The sequence below is a fragment of the Hibiscus syriacus genome, unplaced genomic scaffold (assembly GCF_006381635.1).
Source record: "Hibiscus syriacus cultivar Baekdansim isolate YM2019G1 unplaced genomic scaffold, ASM638163v2 tig00111402_pilon, whole genome shotgun sequence".
In the NCBI taxonomy this organism is placed as follows: domain Eukaryota; kingdom Viridiplantae; phylum Streptophyta; class Magnoliopsida; order Malvales; family Malvaceae; genus Hibiscus; species Hibiscus syriacus.
Genome location: NW_024063082.1, coordinates 3,367,595 through 3,394,306, shown reverse-complemented (window position 1 = coordinate 3,394,306; position 26,712 = coordinate 3,367,595). Strand labels below are relative to the sequence as shown.

General features: G+C 35.3%; 1 pseudogene; it reads right to left on the bottom strand.

Moving 5' to 3' along the window:
• Positions 1–1,077: 1,077 nt before the first annotated feature.
• On the bottom strand, positions 1,078–25,938 carry LOC120161645 (annotated as a pseudogene).
• Positions 25,939–26,712: the final 774 nt, after the last annotated feature.

Genomic DNA, 26,712 nt, shown 5'->3' with positions numbered 1-26,712 from the left:
ATTAATTTAGATATTTATCAAATAAATCATGGTCATTTATGTTTTTCTAATTTGAAGAAATATTTTTCCCGTAAACTTTCATTTCAATTTCAAAAGGCTAAAAGCACCGAACTTAATAGCTAAGTTCACAATCTTGTACCACATCCCTCTTTGTTCATGACCCCTCCCCTAAAGGCTTGTAGGGTTAGCCCTTAAGAAGGGCTTTTCTGAGAGTTGAAGAGCTCTCTTCAATTTTTATTAAAGTAGAATATTATGTGTAAGATGAAGAGAAAATTTAATAACATACAAAGAAAACTAAACTTTATTTGCCAAGGGAATAACACGGCTTATAGGTAGGAAGAGAGAATGATGGAATCTTAAAGGCTTAATATTAATGTGGTCTACATATTATTTAGAGAAAATAACCTCAGTGACCAAAAATCCTAGATAATATACGATTTTAACCAACTTTTTTTAGATTTACGAAAATGACCAACAAAATCGCAATGCGATCTCTAATTCGCATTGCGATCTCCACTATCGCAAATTCACGTTGCATTTCGCATTGCGATAGTTGAAAATCGCGTTGCGTTTTTTCATTTCGCGTTGCGATAGTTGAAAATCGCGTTGCGATTTTTCATTTCGCATTGCGATAGTTGAAATTTGCGTTACGATTTTCCATTTCGCGTTGCGATAGTTGAAAATCGCGTTGCGATAGTTGAAAATCGCGTTGCGATTTTCCATTTCGCGTTGCGATAGTCTGCAGTGGTCGTGGTCGTGGTCGTGGTAATACGTGTCTTCGACACGTCCGCGCGGATACTATCTTTTTAGAGAAAATTCTTAAAAAACAAAATCTTTTTTTTAACTATCGCAACGAATTTGGAAAATCGCAACGACAACTGTAGACTATCGCAACGCGAAATGAAAAATCGTGCGATTTTCAACTATCGCAACGCGATTTCCAACTATCGCAACGCGAATTTACGATAGTGGAGATCGCAATGCGAATTAGAGATCGCATTGCGATTTTGTTGGTCATTTTCGCAAATCCAAAAAAAATTGGTCAAAATCATATATTATCTGAGATTTTTGGTCACTGCCTCTGAACTGATCTTTCAAGATTCGTACCAATTTCAGACTTGGTAGCCATTTTCTTCTTGCACTCCATGGAATGCTTGCTGCAAAATATTCAAACAAGGAATAATGAGTAAAATATTACATAGATCAACAAGCAAGAAACAAGGACGATATTTGGTAAAAGTAGTTGCAAATGTTTGGAATCTAATCGAGCCTTATATGCCGGGTTCGGAACAGGGACGATGTTGATTACCTGAAAGCAGGACAAAGTGTACTGCACATCACTTGTTGATATTTGGTGGTGGAGGACGATTCTCATCCTTAATATAACATGGAAAGAAACCGCATCAGTTCGTGCTGTCTATGATCGTTATTCAGATATTGGACGTGCATACGTAAAAGAAAAACGAAGATTTGGAACAACATAAGCATGCTGACCTGTATGGGCCTTCTGGCATCACAACTACACCATGTTCCTCTAAGTTCTTGTATAGTTTCTCTGCTGTGATTTTCGTTTCCTCCACTATGTCAAAGTGTATCTGGTGAAATACAGTAATATGAAGAATATAAGCAAAGGTGATTGTAAAAAACTTTTGTTTTGCTTTTACCTGCTGGTAAAAGTAAATTCTCCGCAGTTTTCTGATGCAATTTTTCATTCAGTTTTCCACTATTTCTTGGTGAGCAAGGAAGCAACAAGTAAATAAAAATAGGGCGGACACTTATTTTACACTTCACTTGATAGATCGAATCGCAACTAGGGGTATATAATCGAGCCAAGATAAGCTCGAACTTGCATTCTAATTGAAATTCAAGACTTGAAACTCAACTTGCTTGATTCAATCACGACTGAACCAAACCCGAGTTGTTTGCAAGTATGTAAAACCTCAAATCCGGAAATGCAAAGCCAAAGAGAACATTGTTCTGTAAATTCTAAAACAAGCATACTCACGATATTCGTTTCCATAGCCCCTCTGAAACAATAAAAACCAGTATGAAGTCGATGCATTTAATTTGATGTCTGATATAGGTGTCGGAAACGAATATTTTATGTAAAATAAAGAATCAGAGTAGCATATACTTAAACCATAATTTACCTGCTAACATCTTAGCCTTCTTGTGATCACCTTCAAGCTTTGCAATATTCTCTTTCAGAGCAACAAAAGCAGCAGCACAGATGAAACCAAGCTGCTCGTCCCACCGCCTAAGGTCTTTCGACGTCTTCTAGCTTAAGAAAAAGGTGATGGAAATGCAGTTCAAAGACAATTTTTTATATGTTGCAGAGGTTTTTAGCTGCAAAATTTCAGATTTTACCTTGTTGATAAAGCTTTTGGATCCAACAATGACTGATCCAACTGGAGCACCCAAACCTTTCGATAAACATACCTATAGCATACAAATGCAATGAAAAGAAGTGGGCCAGAGGGGAGATCTAAATCCATTATTTATAAGATCAAACACTATTCAGATTGAAGTTGTAATTTTGGAAAACGACTGTAAATTACGATGAAGTATAGGATAACAACTGAAACAACAATTAATAAGAACATTGAAAAGATGAAGAAGCTTAAATAAGCAAACCATGATAACATAAGGAGCATACCGAGACGGAATCTGCAGCTTGTACGAGTCTGTTTACAGGAACTCCGAGTGCCTGACAGACTAATACTTTAGTTAGATACCATGATAAATGATAGTTTTCTGTATACATTTAAACATGAGAATACAACAACAATATAAGGCTAGTCATGCTGCCCAGATTCTTCATTTTCTTGTATGCGTTTAAACATTGTTTGGACAATGGTACGGAGATACGTGGATCCTCCAAATGTAACACCCCCAACCCGTATCCGAGTCCTAGGTGTCACATTGACTTTTCAAAATATTTACTTGTATAAAATAGCGAGTAATTTAAATTTTTTTATAACATATAACTTATTCAAAATATTTACAGAACTATTCAGAGCTTATACAATATATTATTTTGAATACATGCCAACTAGAACTTTATATAATAAAATACATATTATTCACCTTTCTTCTGATCTGACATTCGGTAAGGAGAACTGACCTGTCTTGCTCCACATTGCTCTTTACTCTTCTCACTTCTGTAACCTACATGTGAAACATTCACACGCTAAGTCTATGACTTAGTGAGGCATTACATTTATAAAAGAACTCTAATTATTTAAACATGCATGAACACATCATCTCATGATGTCATACCAAAACAATTTAACATTACATACAATGTAATATACACATACATATCTCACACTATTTCCATTACTAACCTTATTACACTATCCATATTCTTATCATTTATGTCTTATAATCATATACTCATACATTCATTCTTTTAAGCCACATATGATTCAATTAATCAAGCAATATACATATCATATCATATATCATATAATACAATTCATATCACACAAAAACATATAATTTACATGTAATATATGTATATTTATTGTTATCTCTTTGTTAGCCCAGGTACATATGTGAGAACTGTAGATATGTGAGTCTATTGAGGTTGTGCACTATGCTGTCACCACAACTCGTATGTGGTCCCACTAGGGGCTATGAAATTTGTCCCGAAGGGCCACTATGAAATATCCCGAAGGATCACTGTATGTCCCGAAGGACCGCGTAGACCCTCGACTCTTGACATGCCAACTATACCTATAGCTCTCGTATCATATAACATGGGCATTTTCACTTATATCATTTCACATATAAGCTTTCATATTACATGTCATATAAGCTCATAGATTCTTTCACATATATATGTAGTCACATAGCTTCTTTTCATATTCTCATAGGATCACATAGCTCGTATCTTATACTTTGTTTTCTCACGTTCACATATATCATGTCATATGGCTCATATCTTTCTCATGCAGTCACATAGTTCAGTTTCACATATGTTCATATATATACATCACATAGCACATACTTCTCATATCATTACATTCAAAAGCATGTTAACACATATAATCATGCATACATACAATTCATGTCATTCATATACGTATAATTATATATTCATGCATTTTAATATAGGAAATAGACTTGTCGCAAGTATTGTTTCCATTTAGCACCATAAACTAACTAATATGCACTCACCTTTAGGGATGGCAATGGGTCGGGTCGGGTCGGGTTTTTGGGCCACCCGACCCGAGAAGAAAGGGTTTTTCACCCGTGACCCGACCCGATGAAATTAAGGTTTCACCAGACCCGACCCGACCCGAATATATGACTTAGAAACCCGACCCGACCCGACCCGAAATAATAATAAAAAAAAATTTATTCAATGAAAACAGTGACTTAATTGAAAAAAATTATATATGGAGGGACATTATTGTAATTATCCCTAAATATATAGGATAAAACTATATATATTTTTCGGGTCGGGTCAGATTTTTTTCACCCTAAACCCGACCCGACCCGACCCGAACAGTACATTTAAAAAAAACCCGACCCGACCCGAACCCGAAATTTTTTTAAAAAAATCCGACCCGATCGGGTCGGGTCGGAACCCGTCGGATTCGGGTTGAGTTGCCATCCCTACTCACCTTGGCCTCACTAAGTTCCAATCCACTTTTATGATTTCCTTTCTTTCGATCGAATCTTAACTTGATAATCGTTCCGAAACTTGTTCGTGCTTGATATATATATAATCATACATTGATACATATCAATATCCAATTAATATATTCTAATCTATCATTTCTTAGACCAAAAGAAAGGTATAATTCTATTTTCTCCTTGAAGTGCATCGATATATTCTACAGTATATCGATGCATTCTTTAACATGTGCATCGATGCACTACCCATGCATCGATACACAAATCACCTTCGATGTTTTCATTTTAAGGGGGTGCATCGATGCATTCCTTATGCATCGATGCACTAATTGCATTCGATGTTCATTTATTTGAGAGTGCATCGATGCACACAACCCATAAATTCAATTTTGAGCCCGAAAATTCTTACTTTGTCGTCAAATTCTACTTATTAACCCCTCCTTATACCATAAAACTTATCTATACATATGTAAACCTTCTCATAACATTATAACACTTCACTATCCCTTATAGTTCACCATAATTCTTGAATAAAAGAATTTCATCAAATTTTCCATGTGTTCTTAATTCAATTCTATCACCTCTAACTTCTTAACTAACCCTCTGACAAGTCAAATTTAACCTCCAACTTCAATTACTAACTCTTTTCCAAGATTTCAATTTGAAACCTTTTATTTTCAATCTCTCATAACTTGATAATCTTTGAGTTTTAATCCATCTTAAGCTTTCCTTAATCTTTTCCATCACTCTAAGAATCAAAACCAACTTTAAAACAAAAGAATTAATCAACTTGGAACTAACTTACCTTTGCCATGGAGCTTACGAGAAGAGAAGAAGAAAAAGGTTGAACCAAAGTCTCCAGACTTTTCTATTTTCTTTCTTCCATTTCCACGTGTCATCTCCTATATAAAAGAGAAATAAAAATCTTTCTTATGAAATTATTATTATACCCTTCAAAATTTCCACAATTACCATTTAATATAACATTGAAATTTTTCTATTTAAGTCCTTGAACTTTTAACTTGTTTCAAAATTGAGCACAAAGTTTACTAAAATTCCATTTTAGTCACTAACCCCAATTTTGGGATATTACACCAAATATATGAAATAACTTGAAAAATAAATTGAACATTCCTGTATCGGACACATTTGTAACAGACACCGAGTAAGACTGCAAATATAAAAATGAGTTACTCACCACAGATGCATTGAAAATTCGAGCTCCATCAATATGAAGCTTCAAACCATGCTTCTTAGCTAGCTCACCAACTTTGTCTGTGTATTCCACAGACAAACATCTCCCCCCGGTGCTGCATGGATTGAGTAAAGGAAAAACACAGGGTTACTATATATATATATATATATATATATATATATATATATATATATATATATATATATATATATATATATATATATCCTCATTCTTCTAATTTAGTGCCAATGCAGTAGTCACCTTTCATGTTGCTTTGAGTCTTAACTTTTCTAAAAGTACCAATTTCTGATGCATATCCAGATACGTGGTCGTATCTTGCAAATGTATTTGGAGAGACCTCGGAGGGTCATATCTCCATTCTTACGCCTGGATTCGCATTGGACACAGATATCTGATGTCGAACTTAAAAAAAATAGTCAGAGTAACACATCTCAAGTATGACAATGTGAGGCTGGTGAATTCCCCTAAATGCTCATGTTTATCATTGTCCAAACAAATCAAATTTAAAAGAATTTCATAAACAAGATGTCGTAACCGGTTTTCGTCCGGGCACGAAATATTAAAATTGGCGGGGAAATTGATGTTAATAAATAATTTTGAGAATAATTTGTGAGTCGCCATCGACCTTTTAGATTAGGTAGGTCGAATACCTAAAAATTTTCTTTTAAAATAGTTTTTAAGAAAACCATATTTAAAAGATGAACTGATCTGCGTTTTATAACCAAAAATTCGTTCTTTTTAATAATAAAAAGGGATTCGTGGTCGGTTACGTTTAGGGAAGGATTAGCACCCCTACAACGCCCAAAATTGGTACTTTTTAATTATAAATTGTCTCTATTATTTAAAAATTCAAAAATATATTTAATTTATGATCCTATTATTTCAAAATTATATATAAAAAATATTTATTTATTTAAAAATATCAAAAAAGAACTTCTAGGTGCCTTAAGACAGCTCTTTTCTTTGATATTGATAAATATTAATTTAAATAATATTGTTTAATTTTAAAACATCAGAATAGGACATCCAGTTGTATTAAGACTGTCCTTTTCTTCGATATTAAAAATAAATGTTTAAAAATTAATATTTATTATATATATATTTATGAATATATATCAAAATATTTAACAATATAATAAAAGAATAATTCTATTAAAACAATATATTTAAAAACAATAAAATAAATTAAAACATATAAAATAAATGACTAAATTGCAGTAACAATAAAATTAAAAAATCTAATTTATAATTAATCAAAACTATAGGGATTAAATATGTTATTTTTTTATTTTTATTTATTTAGTGATTAAAATAAAATCATCTAAAATTCGGATATTAGATTCAAATAAATTAAAAATATAAGCTAGGGATTAAAATATTATTTATTAAAATTAAAGGATTAAATTTGTCATTTATCCTAAATATATAAAAAGGACTAAAATAAAAGAAGTTAAAATTCGAAGACTAAATTAAAACTTTTATAAATTCAGTTTAGTGACCAGAATATAAAATTTACAACTATGAAGGACTGCGGAAGGGGTTTAATTATTTCGTAATTACGCGAATAGCCCTCCCCAAAACGACGTCGTTTGGGAAGGGCTATTTAATGCCCAAAATCGGCTGGCCCGAAGGGCCAGTCCTCATTTTCTTTCTTCCCTTTCTCTCTCTTCTCTGAGAGAAATCAGAATTCTCTCGCTTCTCTCTAAAACTGAGAGAAGCACACCGGCCGACAACCGTTCGCCGGTGTTGACCTCGCCGCCGGCCACCGCATCCGGTGGCCGGAAAAAATATTTTTTACTCCTAAAGATAGATCGGACCATCTTATTGATGGTTCCGATGACTGTTTCCCTTAAAACAATCCCTATCAGAGCAAATCTACAAAAAATACCTTCGGCTTTTTGAAGTTTTGGTGAGATCCGGCGACGGTTGGGGCTCTCCGGTGACAGGGTAAGCTTTTGTCTTTCTTCTCTCTTTTTCCTTGCTGTGATGCTGACTGAGATCGTTGGTAGTTTGTTTGTTTTCCTTCTCTGTTTTTTTTTGGGTTTCTGTTTCTGTCTGTCTCTGTCTCTTCTCTTTTTCTTCGCAGGTGGGTGGTGGCTTTTATAGCCACCACCGGTGCGGTCATCGGACCGGTCCAAAGAGAGGGCTTCGGTGAGTCACCGGACTACCAGTGGTGACTCACCCCGTAGCCTTGGGTGGACGGCCGACGTTGATCTTCTAGATCCTCCATTCGGGACGTGGCAGCGGCGGAGGCGTCGGCAGTGGGCCATTGGACCACTTGGCAGTGAGGCGGCGGCTGGGATCTGGAACCATCAGAGGCGGCTGGGTGTGGCTAGGGTTTAGAAACCCTAGCTGAAACCTTTTAGGGTTTCTGGTTGGCTGGACCGGTTCTAGTTGGCTTGTAACTGGGCCGGTCCAGTTGTAATTATTTGTTAAATAATAATAATAATAATAATATATTAATAATAATAATAAATACTAATAATAATAATAAATAATAATAATAATATATTAATAATGATAATAATAATATTAATATTAATAATAATAATAATAAATGGATAAAAAATAGTATCTTCAGCTGCCCCTCTTTGCTCATTCTTGTGTTAACAAGAATAGGGCAAAGATGAAAAGATAATAAAATTTTTTATCCATTTGACTTTACTTTGATTATAATGGAGATATTGAGTAAATTCTTCTCTCTCTCCAAATAAGTTCTTCTTATTATGAACTCTCTGCTGGGGATGATGATGACCTCTTTTCTGTGATAGAGTCATTCAAAAGGTTGAATAAGCTCTTGATGAGTTCTTCTCATTATGAACTTTCTCTTCCTTCTTCAGATGAGTTCTTCTCATTATGAACTTTACCTGGCCATGTTGATCCATCAAATGATGAATTTAAACAAAAAGTTGAACAAGTTCTTCTCATTATGAACTTCTTCTTCCTTCTTCAGATGAGTTCTTCTCATTATGAACTTTCTCTGGAAAAGATGATCCACCAAATGATGGGTTCAGGTAAAAGGTTGAACAAATTCTTCTCATTATGAACTTCTTCTTCCTTCTTCAGATGAGTTCTTCTCATTATGAACTTCTTCTTCCTTCTTCAGATGAGTTCTTCTCATTATGAACTTTCTCTGGAAAAGATGATCCACCAAATGATGGATTCAGGCAAAAGGTTGAACAAGTTCTTCTCATTATGAACTTCTTCTTCCTTCTTCAGATGAGTTCTTCTCATTATGAACTTTCTCTGGAAATGTTGATCCATCAAGTGATGAATTCAAGCAAAAAGTTGAACAAGTTCTTCTCATTATGAACTTCTTCTTCCTTCTTCAGATGAGTTCTTCTCATTATGAACTTTCTCTGGAAATGTTGATCCATCAAGTGATGAATTCAAGCAAAAAGTTGAACAAGTTCTTCTCATTATGAACTTCTTCTTCTTTCTTCAGATGAGTTCTTCTCATTATGAACTTTCTCTGGAAAAGTTGATCCATCAAGTGACGGATTCAAGTAAAAGGTTGAACAAATTCTTCTCATTATGAATTTCTTCTTCCTTCTTCAGATGAGTTCTTCTCATTATGAACCTTCTCTGGAACTGTTGATCCATCAAATGAATTTGAAATCTTTGCTAAAATCTTTGAAATTTCTGTTAAAAATTCCACATAAATGAAAATGAATGAAAATACATCTATTTTTGCAAATGCCTAAATATGATGCATGAATGTTGAGTTATTTGATTTCAGATTGGTGAATTGAGTATTTCTTCAATTATAAAAACCTAATATATCTGTCTTCTTCACATCAAAGAATCTATCATTTTTGACAAATGTAGATGTAGATATAATATCACAAAACCTCTTGAGAATAAAACTCAATAGTATAGGCTTTTGAAAAGCTTGCATTCAGACAACATGTTGATTCTGATAACAACTCATCTGATTATGAAGTAACCTTTCAGGATGATTTCACATATATCAATAGTTCTTCTAATACCGAGAAATTCTGAATTCTGATTCTGATAAAATGTTATTCTTGACAAAAATGTGATTCTCAGAAGTTGAAACTTCAAATAGCTTTCTTCCGGAAAAAGGTGGGAAGCAATCATATGATAATCCCAGTTACAAGCAAAGGCGAAACTCGTGCTATGATTTTTGGGAAAGGAATAAGCAAAAGAAGCTTGAAAAGAAACTTCTTAATGAAGACGATCATGTAGTTCATCTTTTAATTCTAATGATTGGTTCTGTAGTTCTTACCAAACCAGATCAGATAACTCAAAGAACACTTCCAGAAGATGCTATTCTGTCTAATCAGATCAGATAACTCAAAGAAACACTTCCAGAAGATGCTATTCTGTCTAACCAGATCAGATAACTCAAAGAACACTTCCAGAAGATGCTATGTTCTGTCCAACCAGATCAGATAACTCAAAGAACACTTCCAGAAGATGCTATGTTCTGTCCAACCAGATCAGATAACTCAAAGAACACTTCCAGAAGATGCTATGTTCTGTCCAACAAGATCAGATAACTCAAAGAACACCTCCAGAAGATGCTATGTTCTGTCCAACCAGATCAGATAACTCAAAGAACACTTCCAGAAGATGCTATGTTCTGTCCAACCAGATCAGATAACTCAAACAACACTTCCAGAAGATGCTATGTTCTGTCCAACCAGATCAGATAACTCAAAGAACACTTCCAGAAGATGCTATGTTCTGTCCAACAAGATCAGATAACTCAAAGAACACCTCCAGAAGATGCTATGTTCTATCCAACCAGATCAGATAACTCAAAGAACACTTCCAGAAGATGCTATGTTCTGTCCAACCAGATCAGATAACTCAAAGAACACTTCCAGAAGATGCTATGTTCTGTCCAACCAGATCAGATAACTCAAAGAACACTTCCAGAAGATGCTATGTTCTGTCCAACCAGATCAGATAACTCAAAGAACACTTCCAGAAGATGCTATTGAGCACATATAAAAGGTTGAATTGTTTATAAACATGTTCAGGAAGTGCCGAATTGACAGAAAGGGTCTGTAAGGCTTCTGAAGCTTATGACAATGAGCCACCTTCGAGTGTCCAGAAGTATGTTCTTGATGAGTGCTGAAAATGGAATCTAGTATGGGTTGGAAGGAATAAAGTTACTCCACTTGAACCTGATGAGGTGGAAATGCTTCTAGGTTTCCTTAAAAACCATATATAAGGATCTGTATAGAAACATGTTTCCCAGTGATATCAATGTCTTGTTTCTTTTTGCTGGAATCAATAATGCAAAGATCATCTTCTACTGTTTTAGTATATCCTTGAAAACAGATGTGCAAGAACTGAATGGTGATCGGTTGGAGCAATTGATGAGTAAAATTGGCGGATTCGACCTCGTTGTCGGTAGCACCACTTGTAACAATCTTGATGTTCATGGCTTTAAGCTAGTGATGATTTGCTTACTTTGTATTCCATGTATTCAAAAGTATTAACATAAAGTGATATTCAGAAATCTTTAAATTATTTCAAAATTATGTTAATTCAATAGAAAAGAATAAATTGAATTTCCAAAAATAAATTGAATCTCAAATAAATTGAACTTGAATTAGATAGAATTATATTCAAAGTTCTGGCAATCATAAGAATAAAATTCAAATGTCTCAACAAATTACAAGCATAAGTATTTCTAAATTAATCAAGTTGACACAACTTAGAGTAATGATGTAAGCCTTTGTCTGGAAGATCTCAAACGTTGTCAAAATGCTTGTAGATGTGAAGCTTCTTCCAAACTATTAAAATCTTAAGAGAGTTCAATTGCCAGATGCCTAATATCAACCTGTATTTGAGCCGCCTTTTCAGGTTTTCAACTCAAATCCTTCCTTTGGTTACAAGATGCCCTTTGCGGGTTTTCACCTTGACCCTCTTTTTTTCTTTTTTTTCTTTTTTTTTTTTCTTTTTTTTTCTTTCTTTCTTTCTTTCTTTTTTTTCTTTCTTTTCTTCAAGCATAATATTTCTTGATAGAATCTGAGTTTATTGGATTTTTCAGAATTTTTCCATCCATTTCTGCCAAGATCAATGCTCCTCCGGAAAAGGCCTTTTTTACAACGTATGGCCCTTCCCAATTAGGCATCCATTTCCCACGGAAATCTTTATGTATAGGCAAGATCTTTTTTAGTACTAGATCACCCTCTTGGAATTCTCTTGGATGTACTTTCTTATCATGAGACTTCATCATCCGTTTTTGATACATCTGTCCATGGCAAATAGCTTTCAATCTTTTCTCCTCAATAAGGTTCAATTGATCAACTCTAGCTTGGATCCATTCAGATTCATCCAATTTTGTTTCTCTCAATATTCGAAGCGATGGAATCTCAACTTCAATTGGTAAGACTGCTTCCATCCCGTAGACTAAAGAAAACGGTGTTGCCCCAGTAGATGTTCGAACAGTAGTTCGGTATGCATATAGAGCAAAAGGTAACTTCTCGTGCCAATCTTTGTAAGTTTCAGTAGTCTTTGTAATGATTCTCTTGATGTTCTTATTTGCTGCTTCAACTGCCCCATTCATCTTTGGACGATATGCCACTGAATTTGCATGTTTGATCTTAAACTGTGTACAAAGTTCGGTCATCATTTTGTTGTTCAGGTTCAGAGCATTATCTGTAATGATCCTCTCTGGTAGGCCATATCGGCAAACTATCTCTTTCTTTATGAACTTGCAGACTGTGGACCTCTTAATATTAGTGTATGAAGCAGCTTCAACCCATTTGGTAAAATAATCAATTGCCACAAGGATGAAGCAATGTCCATTTGATGCTTTTGGTGTGATTGCCCCAATGACATCTATTCCCCACATAGAAAATGGCCAAGGTGCTGTCATTACATGTAGAGGAGATGGGGGTACATGAATCTTGTCTGCATATATCTGGCATTTATGACATTTCCTAGCATAATCAATGCAATTTGTGTACATGGTAGCCCAATAATATCCATATCTCATTATTTTTCTGGCCATAGAAAGACCATTTGCATGTGTTCCACATATTCCATTGTGTACTTCTTCAATGACATTTCGAGCTTCACTGGTATTTAAACATCTCAACAGCATTTGATCACTGCTTCTTCTATACATAATCTTTCCATCAAGAAAATATCCAGCAGCCATTCTTCTCAAGGTTCTTTTATCAATTTCTGATGCATTTGGTGGATAACTTTGATTTTTGATATATTGCAGGATATCATGATACCATGGTTTACCATCTACCTCTTCTTCTACACTATAACAATGTGCAGGAATTTCATATACTTGCATTTTGATTGGCATCATATCAACCTTCTTAGTTGCCTGAAACATAGCAGCTAATGTAGCCAAAGCATCTGCCATTTGATTTTCTTCTCGAGGGAGATAATTGAAGGTAACTCTCTCAAATTCTTTCACTAATTCGAGTGTAAAATTTCGGTATTCCAATAATTTGGGATCTTTCGTTTCCCATTCTCCTCGTAATTGATACACCACTAACGATGAATCTCTATATATCTTGAGAGATTTGATTTTTCTTTCGATAGCTGCTTTCAATCCCATGACACAAGCTTCATATTCCGCCATATTATTGGTACAAAAGAACTCCAGTCTACTTGTAAATGGATAATAAACATTTTCTGGAGAAATTAACACTGCCCCAATTCCTCGTCCCAAAGCATTAGATGCTCCGTCAAAGTAAAGCTTCCAACATGCAAATTCATCATTTGTTTTGACTTCTTCATTCATGGATACGCATAACAAATCTTCATCAGGAAAATTGAAGTTCAAAGGCTGATAATCATTTGATACACGACTGGCCAGGAAATCAGCTATGACACTTCCTTTTATCGCTTTTTGGTTGACATATACAATATCAAATTCAGATAATAACATCTGCCATCTAGCCATTCTGCCTGTCAAAGCTGGTGATTCCATTAAGAACTTTAAAGGATCAAGTTTTGATATCAACCAAGTAGTATGGTATAACATATATTGTCTGAGTCTTCGAGTAGTCCACACCAAAGCACAACATAATTTTTGTATTGATGGATATCGAACTTCACAATCAGTAAATTTCTTGCTCAGATAATAAATAGCTTTTTCTTTCTTTCCTGATTCATCATGCTGTCCTAGTACACATCCCATCGAATTTTCTAAGACCGTCAAGTAGAGAATTAATGGTCTATCAGGCATTGGTGATACTAAAATTGGGGCATTGGATAAATATTTCTTAATAATATCCAAAGTTTCTTGACATTCTTCATTCCAGACTTCAGGATTGTTCTTTCGAAGTAATTTGAACACTGGATCACATTTGTCAGTCAATTGAGAAATGAACCGAGATATATAATTTAATCTCCCCAAAAAGCCTCGAACTTCTTTTTTTGTATTGGGTGGTGGAAGATCTTGAATTGCTTTTACTTTATCTGGATCAATCTCGATTCCTTTTTTGCTGACCACAAATCCCAAAAGTTTTCCGGAAGTTACCCCAAAAGTGCATTTAGCGGGGTTGAGCTTTAATTGATATTTCCTCAATCTCTGGAAAAGCTTCCTCAGATTTTGAATATGTTCTTCTTCTTCCGTTTTGGATTTGGCAATCATGTCATCTACATATACTTCAATCTCTTTGTGCATCATGTCATGAAACAAAGTTACCATGGCTCTTTGATATGTTGCCCCTGCATTCTTCAATCCAAATGGCATCACTTTATAACAGAATGTGCCCCACATGGTTATAAATGTTGTTTTCTCCATGTCTTCAGGATTCATTTTTATCTGATTATATCCTGAAAAACCATCCATAAATGAAAACCATGCATGCCCTGCAGTATTGTCCACCAATGTGTCTATGTGTGGTAATGGAAAACTGTCTTTCGGACTAGCTTTGTTAAGATCTCTGTAATCCACGCACATTCGAACTTTCCCATTTTTCTTCGGTACGGGAACAATGTTGGCTACCCATTCTGGGTATTTAGATGCCTGTAGAAAACCTGCATTGATTTGTTTCATCACTTCTTCTTTGATTTGCAACAACATTTCTGGCCTCATTCTTCTGAGCTTTTGTTGAATCGATTTATATTCTGGATTGATTGGAAGCTTGTGTATCACTATATCTGTGCTCAAACCAGGCATATCTTGATAAGACCATGCAAAGATATCTTTGAACTCTTGAAGGAGATTTATCAATTCTTGCTTTATCTGGACTGTCAGAGTGGTACCAATTTTCACCTCTTTTATTTCTTCATCTGTTCCCAAATTCATAGTCTCAACCTCTTCTTTGTGGGGTAGAATTTGTTTGTCTTCTTTTTCTACCAATCTTAATAATTCAGTAGGAACATCACATTCTAGTTCATCTTCACAACCATTGATTTCTTCCAGACATATAGGCTGCTCTAAATTTATCACTGGATTAAATTTAGGAATAAACATGCTATTAACACGGTGACACCTGCAAATTTAAGTCGGAACATTTCCGAAAGAATATAGTAAATTTATGAAAATAAATAAATGTAAAGATGTAAGAAAATGTAAAGAATGATTGCCATCTGAAAATTTTAAAGAAAGTTCCTTATATTTAACATAATTTCTTTTTACAAGATAACAAAAGGTTTTCATATTTTTGAGCTAAACATAAAGATTAGTTCTGAATATTACTCTGCATTAATATTAAAAACTATAGGAAGATCTTCAGCGATCCAATTGGTGAGTGTTTCTCCAGGAAGGCATGGTCGAATCATATCCAAATACTTGCCAGTCTTGTTGTTATTCGCGATCATGTTGATAAATAATCCATTCATAGCTTCTTCAACTATGTCTTGGTCTTTCATCAACTTTTCTTCTTTAAAGGCTTCAACAAGTTGCTGTTCCACATTAATTGTTCCCCCTGATCTGAATGTTGTCCTTAACTGGGGGAAAGACATGTGTTTCCAAAGGATTTCTCCTCCTTTCAATTTTGCCTTTCTGTCTTCACATCTTCTTTTCATCTCTTTGTTCTTTTGCTGAAAATTTGGCTTAAACCCCAGCCCAAAACGGTCTTTTTTCATCTTTATACTGATAGGAACTGAAATCCCTTGAAGATTCTTTCCTAGACCTCTCCCAGCTTTAGCTCCGATGCCTAAAGTTTGTTGTACCGTCATCTTGGTGCAATCAGACAGTCTGGGATATGGAATTTTGCTTCCTTCTGCAACAAAGGTTGTATTTACAAATTCAAGAGCTCGAAAAGAGCATTCAAGAGCTTCATCATTGGTGTCGATATATGGAACATCGCTTGTTACAGACGCAATGATTTCTTCTTCAGCACTGACGCATATGAGTTGTCCATCAACAACAAATTTCAATTTCTGATGTAATGAAGAAGGAACGGCTCCTGCTGAATGAATCCATGGCCTCCCTAATAGACAATTATATGTGGGGTGGATGTCCATCACCACAAAATCAATATTGTACACGACTGGGCCGATTAACAACGGTATTTCCATTTTCCCAAGCACTTCTTTTTGAGTACCATCAAATGCTCGTACCACATTCTGATAACTCTTCATGTGTGATTGATCCAGAGGCATTCTTTGAAGTGTTACTAGAGGCATCAAATTGAGAGCAGACCCATTGTCAATCAATACTCCTGGCAACACATGACCATGACAATGTGTCGTGATGTTTAAAGCTTTTACTGACCCCATTCCGCCTTCTGGTATTTCATCATCTGTGAAGGTTATGTAATTGTCGGCGGCTATATGTCCCACAATTCTGTCAAGTTTATTGAGGGATATATCTTCGGGGATAAATGTCTGATTGAGGATTTTCATCAAAGCATTCCTATGCGCTTCTGAATTCATCAAAAGATCAAGAATAGAAATTCTCGCCTGTTGTTTGTGTAGTTGTTCAACCACACTATACTCACTATGTTTCAAAAACTTCAAAAATTCTTGAGCTTGCTTTTCTGTCACAGGCTCATTGAATGCTGGAAGGGATTCATCTTCAAATACCTTCTGAGGTATTGCCACAGCTTTTCCTTTTGCTTTCACTTGTTCTGAAGCATTGGATGTTTCGGGAGAGTAACATCTCCCACTTCTTGTAAAGAAACCGACCTCGCTCACTGCTTCAGATGCCGATGTTGTACTCAGACTTTGTTTTTTCTCTTCTGTTTTTCTAGAGAAACAGATCCTCCTACCATTGAAACATTGGTAGTATAATTCCAAGGTACCCTGCGGGTATCTTTGTATGGAAATGGTAGAGGAGTGGTAATAACTACTTTTGGCCTTATTGGTGCCGGAATCACCGTGGATGATTTCACATTAATGATCACAGGATCATTTATTCTTTGATTTGGTTTAGAATCCTCTGATGAGCAAACATCATTTTCTTTTTTCCCGGGTTCTTCTTCAAAGAATTCTATTTCTCTATTGTTCATCAATTTTTGCACCAAGTTTCTAAACTCAGGACATAGTTGGATTTTATGCCCTTTCTCCTGATGATATTCACAATAATTCTTGCCTTCACTCTGCTCTGGCCTGAATTGTTGTGGAATTATACTGGCTAAAGAAAGCTGTTGGAATATCCAAACAAATGGAGATTTAATTTCAGAAATGTCAGTCTTTGCTTTCTTTCTGTTCTCTTCCTGAATTGCATTCACGTTTTTATCTCCATGATTTGGCAATGGATGACTTGATGCGGATGGTGTATTGAATTCCAACTTCCCAGTGTTGATCAAATTTTGAACCACCCTTTTGAAAGCTAGACAGTTTTCAATAGAATGTCCTGTAATTCCTTCATGGTAAATACAGTGTGCCTTTGTATCATACCAAGGAGGGAATGGTGGTTGCATGGGAACCAAAGGATAGGGCCTTATAACATCTGCTTTTAACAGCGAATCATAGATCTCTGCATATGGTACTGGTAAAGGTGTAAAAGACAACCTTTCATTTTCCTTTCGAGATCCTCTGGACTCTGCTCGATTAGTGTTTGTTTCCTCTTTCTTAACCCTTGGCTGGGTTATTGTAACACTTTTCGATGAATCTTTGCTGTAAGAATTGGCATTGTTGACCTCATTCTCCTTTTTCCGGTATGTAGGTCTTTTGGAACTAGACCCATCATTCGATTCAATCTTGCCACTTTTCAATACATTTTCAATTAATTCACCAGAAATGACCAAATCTGCAAAATTTCTTGTTGCATTCCCCATTAGATGGTTTAAATAAGGAGCCTTCAATGTATGGACAAACATCACTGTGGCCTCTTTTTCTGACAAAGGTGGTTGAACTTGGGCCGCAGTGTCACGCCATCTCTGGGCATACTGTCTGAATGTTTCATTATTCTTTTTCTCCAAATTCTGTAGAGTCCATCTATCAGGGACCATGTCTGTCACATGGCGGTACTGCTCTAAAAATGCTTTAGCCAAATCTTTCCAGGATCTAATGTTGGCTTTGGTCAATTGAGTATACCATTTTAAAGCCGGTCCTGTCAAGCTATCCTGAAAGCAGTGAATTAACAATTTCTCGTCTTTCACATATCCTGCCATTCTTCGACAAAACATAGTAATGTGGGATGAAGGGCATGTAGTACCGTTATATTTATCAAATTCGGGAGCTTTGAACTTGATAGGGAGGATTAAGTCTGGAACCAAACTCAGCTCACTAGCATCAAATCCATAGAATGATTCAGTTATTTCCACGGATTTCATTCGCTCTTCTAAGCTCTTGATCTGTCTGGTCAGTTCTTCATTTACTTTTTGTTTCTCATTCAGCTCATTTAAATCTGGGATCAAATGCTCAGTATTAAGATCCCCTATTTTCACATCTGATATAAGTGGATTTTTGCTTGAAGATGCCGGATCCACTTGTTGATCTTCATGTGATTTGACTTCTTGTAATGCAGATGTACGAGCATTGATTTGTATAGGGGTAGTACCAGAGTGATAAATTGATTCTGGTGGAAAACCTAGAGGATACATAGGATCTTGATCAAAAGATACAGGATTTTCTTGCATTTTTCCACTGGTAGCCTGCCTTTTAAACATGTCCTCTATCTTCTTCATCATACTGTCTTGTGAATTTGCAATGCTGGCTTCAATTTTTTCCAACTTCATTCTCATTTCTTCTTGTTCTTTATGATGCTGTTCCTCAATACGCTGTATTTTATCCTCCATAATTCTCTTAATGGCTTGTCTAGTACCGTAGTGATGTAATATTTCTCTTTTGGCCAGAGTAACTGCGATTAAAAAATCTTTTAATATTATTTTTTCAAATTTTAATTAATGAATTTTAACTTAATAAATAAAATAATAATTCATAGCGGAAATTATGAAATGAATGATGAATGTATGCAAAATGCATGTATGAAAAAAAACATTGATCCCAAAAGGTTAACTGTCATAGAACAACTTTCATCGGCATACAAAAGTTTCTTTATAATAGTTCAGAACTACAAATAAGGCATAGCTTTCCTATTAAGCTCTATAATTTCTTTCATTAACCATGACACCTTCTTTCCACACTTGGAAACTGGATCAACGTGATGCTCAATTATTTCGGCTTCAACAGCTAGTTCCCCAACGTATCTGGCAACCTCGCTCATTTGTACCATGGCCTCGAACACCATATTGCTTCTTTCTTCACTTCTTTCGACATAGAACTCAGTTGACTTTTGCCATCGTTCAGTTGTTCCTTCAAGAGTTTGCTCTAACTCAGTGATTCTGACTTGACAATTGTGCAGAATTTTTTCAAGATCTCTAATGCGTCTTCGCAGTGAAGCATTTTCCTCATTACTTTCTTTGAGATCATTAGGTCCTAGACGAACCTTTTCTTGAAACAATGATTCTTCCAGTTGCAAAATGTAAGCATTAAACTCTGAGTTTTTGTTTCTAGACTGATCCAAATCCTCTTCAAGTTTTGTTCGAGCTTCTTGCGTTCTTTGATTAAGCTTCTGGATTTGAACATCTTTGTTTCTGCATCTTTGCATCCAATTGCTAGCCACCTCCTGCTCTACCTCAAGTCTGGTGTTGAAATTTTTCTTTTCCAGCTCCCATTTTTCTTTTTCAACATTAGATTCTTCCATCTTTTGGCCTCTGACTTCAAGTTCAGCAATCAACTGGTTCATTTCAGATTCAAATCCCTTGAACATGATATTTTTCTCGCTTTCAAATTTAACAAAGATGTCATTCTTTATCTCTTCTAAATCTTTGGCTCGATCTCTTTCTCTTTGCATTTCATTCATGATCTCACGGTGTTCAGCCTTGTGTTTTATAATTCGCTCTCTTCTGTCAGCCTCGAAATCTTCCATTTTTTGCTTTCCTTTTTCCAGGCTTTTGAGTAGACGGCTATTCTTTCCTTTCAGATCTTCAACTCGTCTTTTCTCAATGTTCAATTCTCTGGTCATCTGTACCGTCGATTGGCCGGGTCCTGATGCCTTTCGAGATTTATATAACTTCTGGTAATCTTTCTGTAAGGCTCTGTATTCATCCTCACCTTTTTCTTTATCTTTTCTCAACATTGCACATTGTGATGAATGAAAGTCAATGTCAACCCCCAACATAGCTTTATCTTGTTTCATTTGCTCTAACTCTTTCGACCAGCCATCTCTTTCTGCTTCAAACTCAGCTCTCAAGATTTCAATCTCTGATGGAACCACCTTAATGCGATCTTCCATAGGAATATCCTCATTTTGATCTGGTAGAGGAATATTTTCGTTTTTTCTGACGGATCTCCATTCTTCATAATCAGGAGTTAGCATTTCCTTTGCTGCTTTAGCTCGAATACAAAAAATTGTTTTCCAAGCTGTAACGGCTTCCATGATGCTTCTTTTATAATTTTTGCTGTGGAATGCGAACTCAGATGACTGTAATCCAACAGTGACAGGTACAAATTGACGACCTTCATATTGTCTTATAACCAGAAGTGGAGCATATCCAATTCCTCCCCATAATCCGAGCAGCATTATCCAGTTGTAATCACCACATCTGTAACAGAACTCCCTTTGTATTTGCCACGGGGCGCGCCAAACAACATCATTGCTTTGCAGATTTCGAAAGGCATTAATCCACATATCTCTTTCTTAATTTCTTTCGGCCATTCCTGCTCTAGAAATTCTTTTAATGGTGAGTAATCCGTATTGAAGCGTCGGTATGAAACCTTTTCCGTCCTCCAGAAATGACTACGGATCCAAACATATAACAACTGGGTACACCCTGAGAATCGTCCACCTCCTAGCCTTCTGCAAGCATTTAACGATCTGAAGGTCTCTGCTAGGATGGCAGAAACAGGGTTAATCTTCTTTGGCAGTTGTTCAAACAAGTCTACTACTGCAGCTTCAATATATCCCAATGCTGCTTTTGGAAAGATGACCATACCATATATACCCAGAGCAAATAGATCGAATCGTACTTTAGCGTCTGGATGACTCTGAATAAGCTCTCTGATGTTGGTCCAAGCAATGCCTTCGCTTTCGCCTTTTTGTTTTGTACGGGATGCTACCCATTCTTCTCGTACCCCAGCAATCTTTGCTAATTTAACTCGAAAGGGCTGAGTTTTAATTGACTTTGAATATATTCGACTCTCCAAAGCACCTTCAAGATGTAACAAAGTTGTATATTCTTCAATAGTAGGGACCAAGTCCTCCTTATTGAAAGTGAAGCAATTGTACCCTGGATTCCAGAATTGAACTAGGGCTCTGAGTAATTCATCATCAACTTCAACATAGAGCAAATATGGGATGTCTCCGTAAGTCTGATAAAACTGCAATTTTTTGTTTGAATCCCAACTTTCCCAAATACCTCGCAAATCTTGTAGATCATTTCTTTTTAGTGAAACTGAAGCATAACTGGCTAAGTCAGATACATAATCATCTGGCAGACTATCTCCTTCTTGTCTTTGTAAATCTTCAGCCCACTGTCTTACTTCTGAGTTTAGAATTACTTGACTTGAACCCTTTTATCCATGGATGAAGGTTTTCCATGAGACTATTAACACAAGGATCAATGTCTTTTATCCTGTATGATGCTATGCAAACAGAAAAATAAAGAACACACAAAAAGAAAATAAGTTAGTTTAAAGGATAATAACATTTATTTAATTTAAACATGCTTTTCTAAATAATTTAAATAAACATGTAAATAAATTAACAGGAAAGACATAATTCATTTCTCCTGTGTACACCTATTTTGGACAAAATTTCGGCATGACTTCTGATTGGAAGAGTTTCTAAGGTTTTTTTATATGCAGGTTTCAGAACTAGGAGTAAAGGTACCCGAATTGTCCTTGTTAGTGCCCCCTTGGGTTGCTAACCCTCAATCCTAGTCCATTACAGACTAAAGTGAATCGAGTTCAATTCGAGGGGATACATTTCTCTATGCCTGACACGGAGAATAAATTCTCACGAAGACAGAGAGCATATGAACCCCGAAAGTTACTTGTTAGGTCTGACACGGAGAATAAATTCTCACGAAGACGTCGCTTTCACTCCCACTTAAAAGGGACAACTCAATTATAGAGCTTTATGTAATGCAATGCAAGTGTTGTGTGTGAGGAGAAATGTTCAAACCTATAACAAAAACTAATAAAATAAAATACTTGCAAATAAAACATATAATTATTATAAAATAATAAATACATAAAAATTTTGAAAAGAGAGAATTAAAAATTAAATATATAAATTTTAATTTTTAATTAATAGAGACAATTATAATTGATTTTAAAAGTTTGACCAGTCCCCAGCAGAGTCGCCAAGCTGTCGTAACCGGTTTTCGTCCGGGCACGAAATATTAAAATTGGCGGGGAAATTGATGTTAATAAATAATTTTGAGAATAATTTGTGAGTCGCCATCGACCTTTTAGATTAGGTAGGTCGAATACCTAAAAATTTTCTTTTAAAATAGTTTTTAAGAAAACCATATTTAAAAGATGAACTGATCTGCGTTTTATAACCAAAAATTCGTTCTTTTAAAATAAAAAGGGATTCGTGGTCGGTTACGTTTAGGGAAGGATTAGCACCCCTACAACGCCCAAAATTGGTACTTTTTAATTATAAATTGTCTCTATTATTTAAAAATTCAAAAATATTTAATTTATGATCCTATTATTTCAAAATTATATAAAAAATATTTATTTATTTAAAAATATCAAAAAAGAACTTCTAGGTGCCTTAAGACAGCTCTTTTCTTTGATATTGATAAATATAATTTAAATAATATTGTTTAATTTTAAAACATCAGAATAGGACATCCAGTTGTATTAAGACTGTCCTTTTCTTCGATATTAAAAATAAATGTTTAAAAATTAATATTTATTATATATATATTTATGATATATATCAAAATATTTAACATAATAAAAGAATAATTCTATTAAACAATATATTTAAAAACAATAAAATAAATTAAAACATATAAAATAAATGACTAAATTGCAGTAACAATAAAATTAAAAAATCTAATTTATAATTAATCAAAACTATAGGGATTAAATATGTTATTTTTTTATTTTTATTTATTTAGTGATTAAAATAAAATCATCTAAAATTCGGATATTAGATTCAAATAAATTAAAATATAACTAGGGATTAAAATATTATTTATTAAAATTAAAGGATTAAATTTGTCATTTATCCTAATATATAAAAAGGACTAAAATAAAAGAAGTTAAAATTCGAAGACTAAATTAAAACTTTTATAAATTCAGTTTAGTGACCAGAATATAAAATTTACAACTATGAAGGACTGCGGAAGGGGTTTAATTATTTCGTAATTACGCGAATAGCCCTCCCCAAAACGACGTCGTTTGGGAAGGGCTATTTAATGCCCAAAATCGGCTGGCCCGAAGGGCCAGTCCTCATTTTCTTTCTTCCCTTTCTCTCTCTTCTCTGAGAGAAATCAGAATTCTCTCGCTTCTCTCTAAAACTGAGAGAAGCACACCGGCCGACAACCGTTCGCCGGTGTTGACCTCGCCGCCGGCCACCGCATCCGGTGGCCGGAAAAAATATTTTTTACTCCTAAAGATAGATCGGACCATCTTATTGATGGTTCCGATGACTGTTTCCCTTAAAACAATCCCTATCAGAGCAAATCTACAAAAAATACCTTCGGCTTTTTGAAGTTTTGGTGAGATCCGGCGACGGTTGGGGCTCTCCGGTGACAGGGTAAGCTTTTGTCTTTCTTCTCTCTTTTTCCTTGCTGTGGTTGATGCTGACTGAGATCGTTGGTAGTTTGTTTGTTTTCCTTTCTCTGTTTTTTTTTTTGGGTTTCTGTTTCTGTCTCTGTCTCTGTCTCTTCTCTTTTTCTTCGCAGGTGGGTGGTGGCTTTTATAGCCACCACCGGTGCGGTCATCGGACCGGTCCAAAGAGAGGGCTTCGGTGAGTCACCGGACTACCAGTGGTGACTCACCCCGTAGCCTTGGTGTGGACGGCCGACGTTGATCTTCTAGATCCTCCATTCGGGACGTGGCAGCGGCGGAGGCGTCGGCAGTGGGCCATTGGACCACTTGGCAGTGAGGCGGCGGCTGGGATCTGGAACCATCAGAGGCGGCTGGGTGTGGCTAGGGTTTAGAAACCCTAGCTGAAACCTTTTAGGGTTTCTGGTTGGCTGGACCGGTTCTAGTTGGCTTGTAACTGGGCCGGTCCAGTTGTAATTATTTGTTAAATAATAATAATAATAATAATATATAATTAATAATAATAATAAATACTAATAATAATAATAATAATAATAATAATAATAATATTAATAATGATAATAATAATATTAATATTAATAATAATAATAATAAAATGGATAAAAAATAGTATCTTCACAAGAAACAAAATCTCACTTTGCATGTGAATTCTCCAAGCAAATCAGCCTCGTAGTCGGGTAAACAATATCTCCTCTTGGGTCTCTTATGACGGCTTCAATCGAATTGATGTCCATAGTTCCATCATCACTGTTCTTCACCGGCCTTGGATGAACACCTCCAATGGTTGAAATCCCACCATTCTCATAAATATGGGTATGAGAATTGTCTCCAAGAATGACCTCACTTCCCCTTATATCACAGTGAACAAGAACACTAATGAGGTTGCCCATTGTGCCTGATGGAACGAATAAACCAGCCTCTTTGCCCATGATCATTGCAACCTCTGATTCTAACTGGACCGCAGTCGGATCAGCACCCAAGACATCATCATCGACTTCAGCAGTTGCCATCGCAACCCTCATTGCCTCGGTAGGTTTCGTGACAGTATCAGATCGAAGATCGACTGTTCTGGTCACCATTGTTGCTGAAATTTACCCCATAAAGAAGATTAACCAAAACAATCTGATATTCATAACTCCAGTTAATTAGACCAAGCAAAGTGATCCTTAATAACATCCTTTAGAGTGAGACATTTAGAGTTAACAGGAACATAGTTAAAAAATCAGAGATTCAAACCAAATTATGAGAATCTGAATGTCACTGATTACCCTCAATTCAAGAGTAAATTTGTTTTCCCCCCCTACAACTGTTAATATTTCACTTCCATAACCATTTAACATGGAAATTTACACCATGCCAACATGTTGAATTAATCTCAAGGAAATTCAAGAAATCCATCCATTAATAAAAAGAAAGAAAATTCAAGAAATCTAAAAACACCGTTCAACAATATTACACAGAGATAGAGAGAGAGAGAAAGAACCATATTTTACCAGTTCAACCACTTCTTCTTTGCCTTCGAACACCTTTTCCCAGAAAACTGAAAATTCCAGAAAATTTTCTTGAAAGAAACAATTGAACAGCTTCTTATTTTCTGCAAAAAAAATGATAACCTTTACCAAAGAACAAAATTTCATACTTTTAATTAACTATACTTCCTGCATGCAAATATAGGCACCCCTACTTGGATACTCCTAGAAATTTTTCCTAATTTTTATAGTATTTGTGCATGCATGTATGCAGAGATTATGTGCAACCCAAAAAATTAATTAATTAATTTAAAATTTGTGACTGACCCAATTACACTTGTTGTCATCCAAAGCCTTCGACAAAAATGAGAAGAAAAAAATGGTTATAAGAGAATCACAAGAGAAACATGAACTTATATAGACACACCAAGGAGTGAAATTCCTTTTTATCGGGCTTTTTTAACAATTTATTATTAGAAAAAAGGAGGAGAAGGGAATTATGGCTTTTTGTTTGTTTCTTTGTTGTTTCGTTTCGGGAAAAGAATCAACAAACATTCATGAATGAGCGGACCAGTCTCATTTTTATCTTTTTCAGTGGTGGAACCTTGAAAGAAGATAGTTTGCTTTCGGCTTTCCTAGTAATTTGGAGTTGCATGATGTTTGGCAATTGATTTCTTCACCTAATTAGGGGATGAATTCAAGTTCTTTGTTTTTTTATGATTTATCTGTAAACGAAAGAAAGACATCCATATGTGGATGGCTGAGTCATTATAACCAACGAAAAATTAACATCAGACTGAAAAGCAAACAAACCCCACACTACCTGCTGATTCACTCAATTCTTTACACGTACAATCTTCATTTAAAACAAAAGTAATATAGTAAATGATAACTGTAACTATAGGTAAAGTAAATGATATCATTTCTTTTAAACAAAACATAATCAAATTAATCACGTCTAAACCAACATTACAACTGCATTCACGACGAAGATGGTGATTCAGAACTATGGACCTGATCTGTATGAAACTATACTGTCTTATAATGAACTTTGTGTGTGTGTGTATATATCTATATATGAAAACTGTGGCAGAAAAAAACATTATGAATACTTTCTGCACCTTAGAATGGTAATGGTCAGAACATGCATGCATGATCGATCATTCATGCCACGAAAATTGCATTCTGGAAAGAAGGTAGTTTCTTCAGTAATAAATCACATAT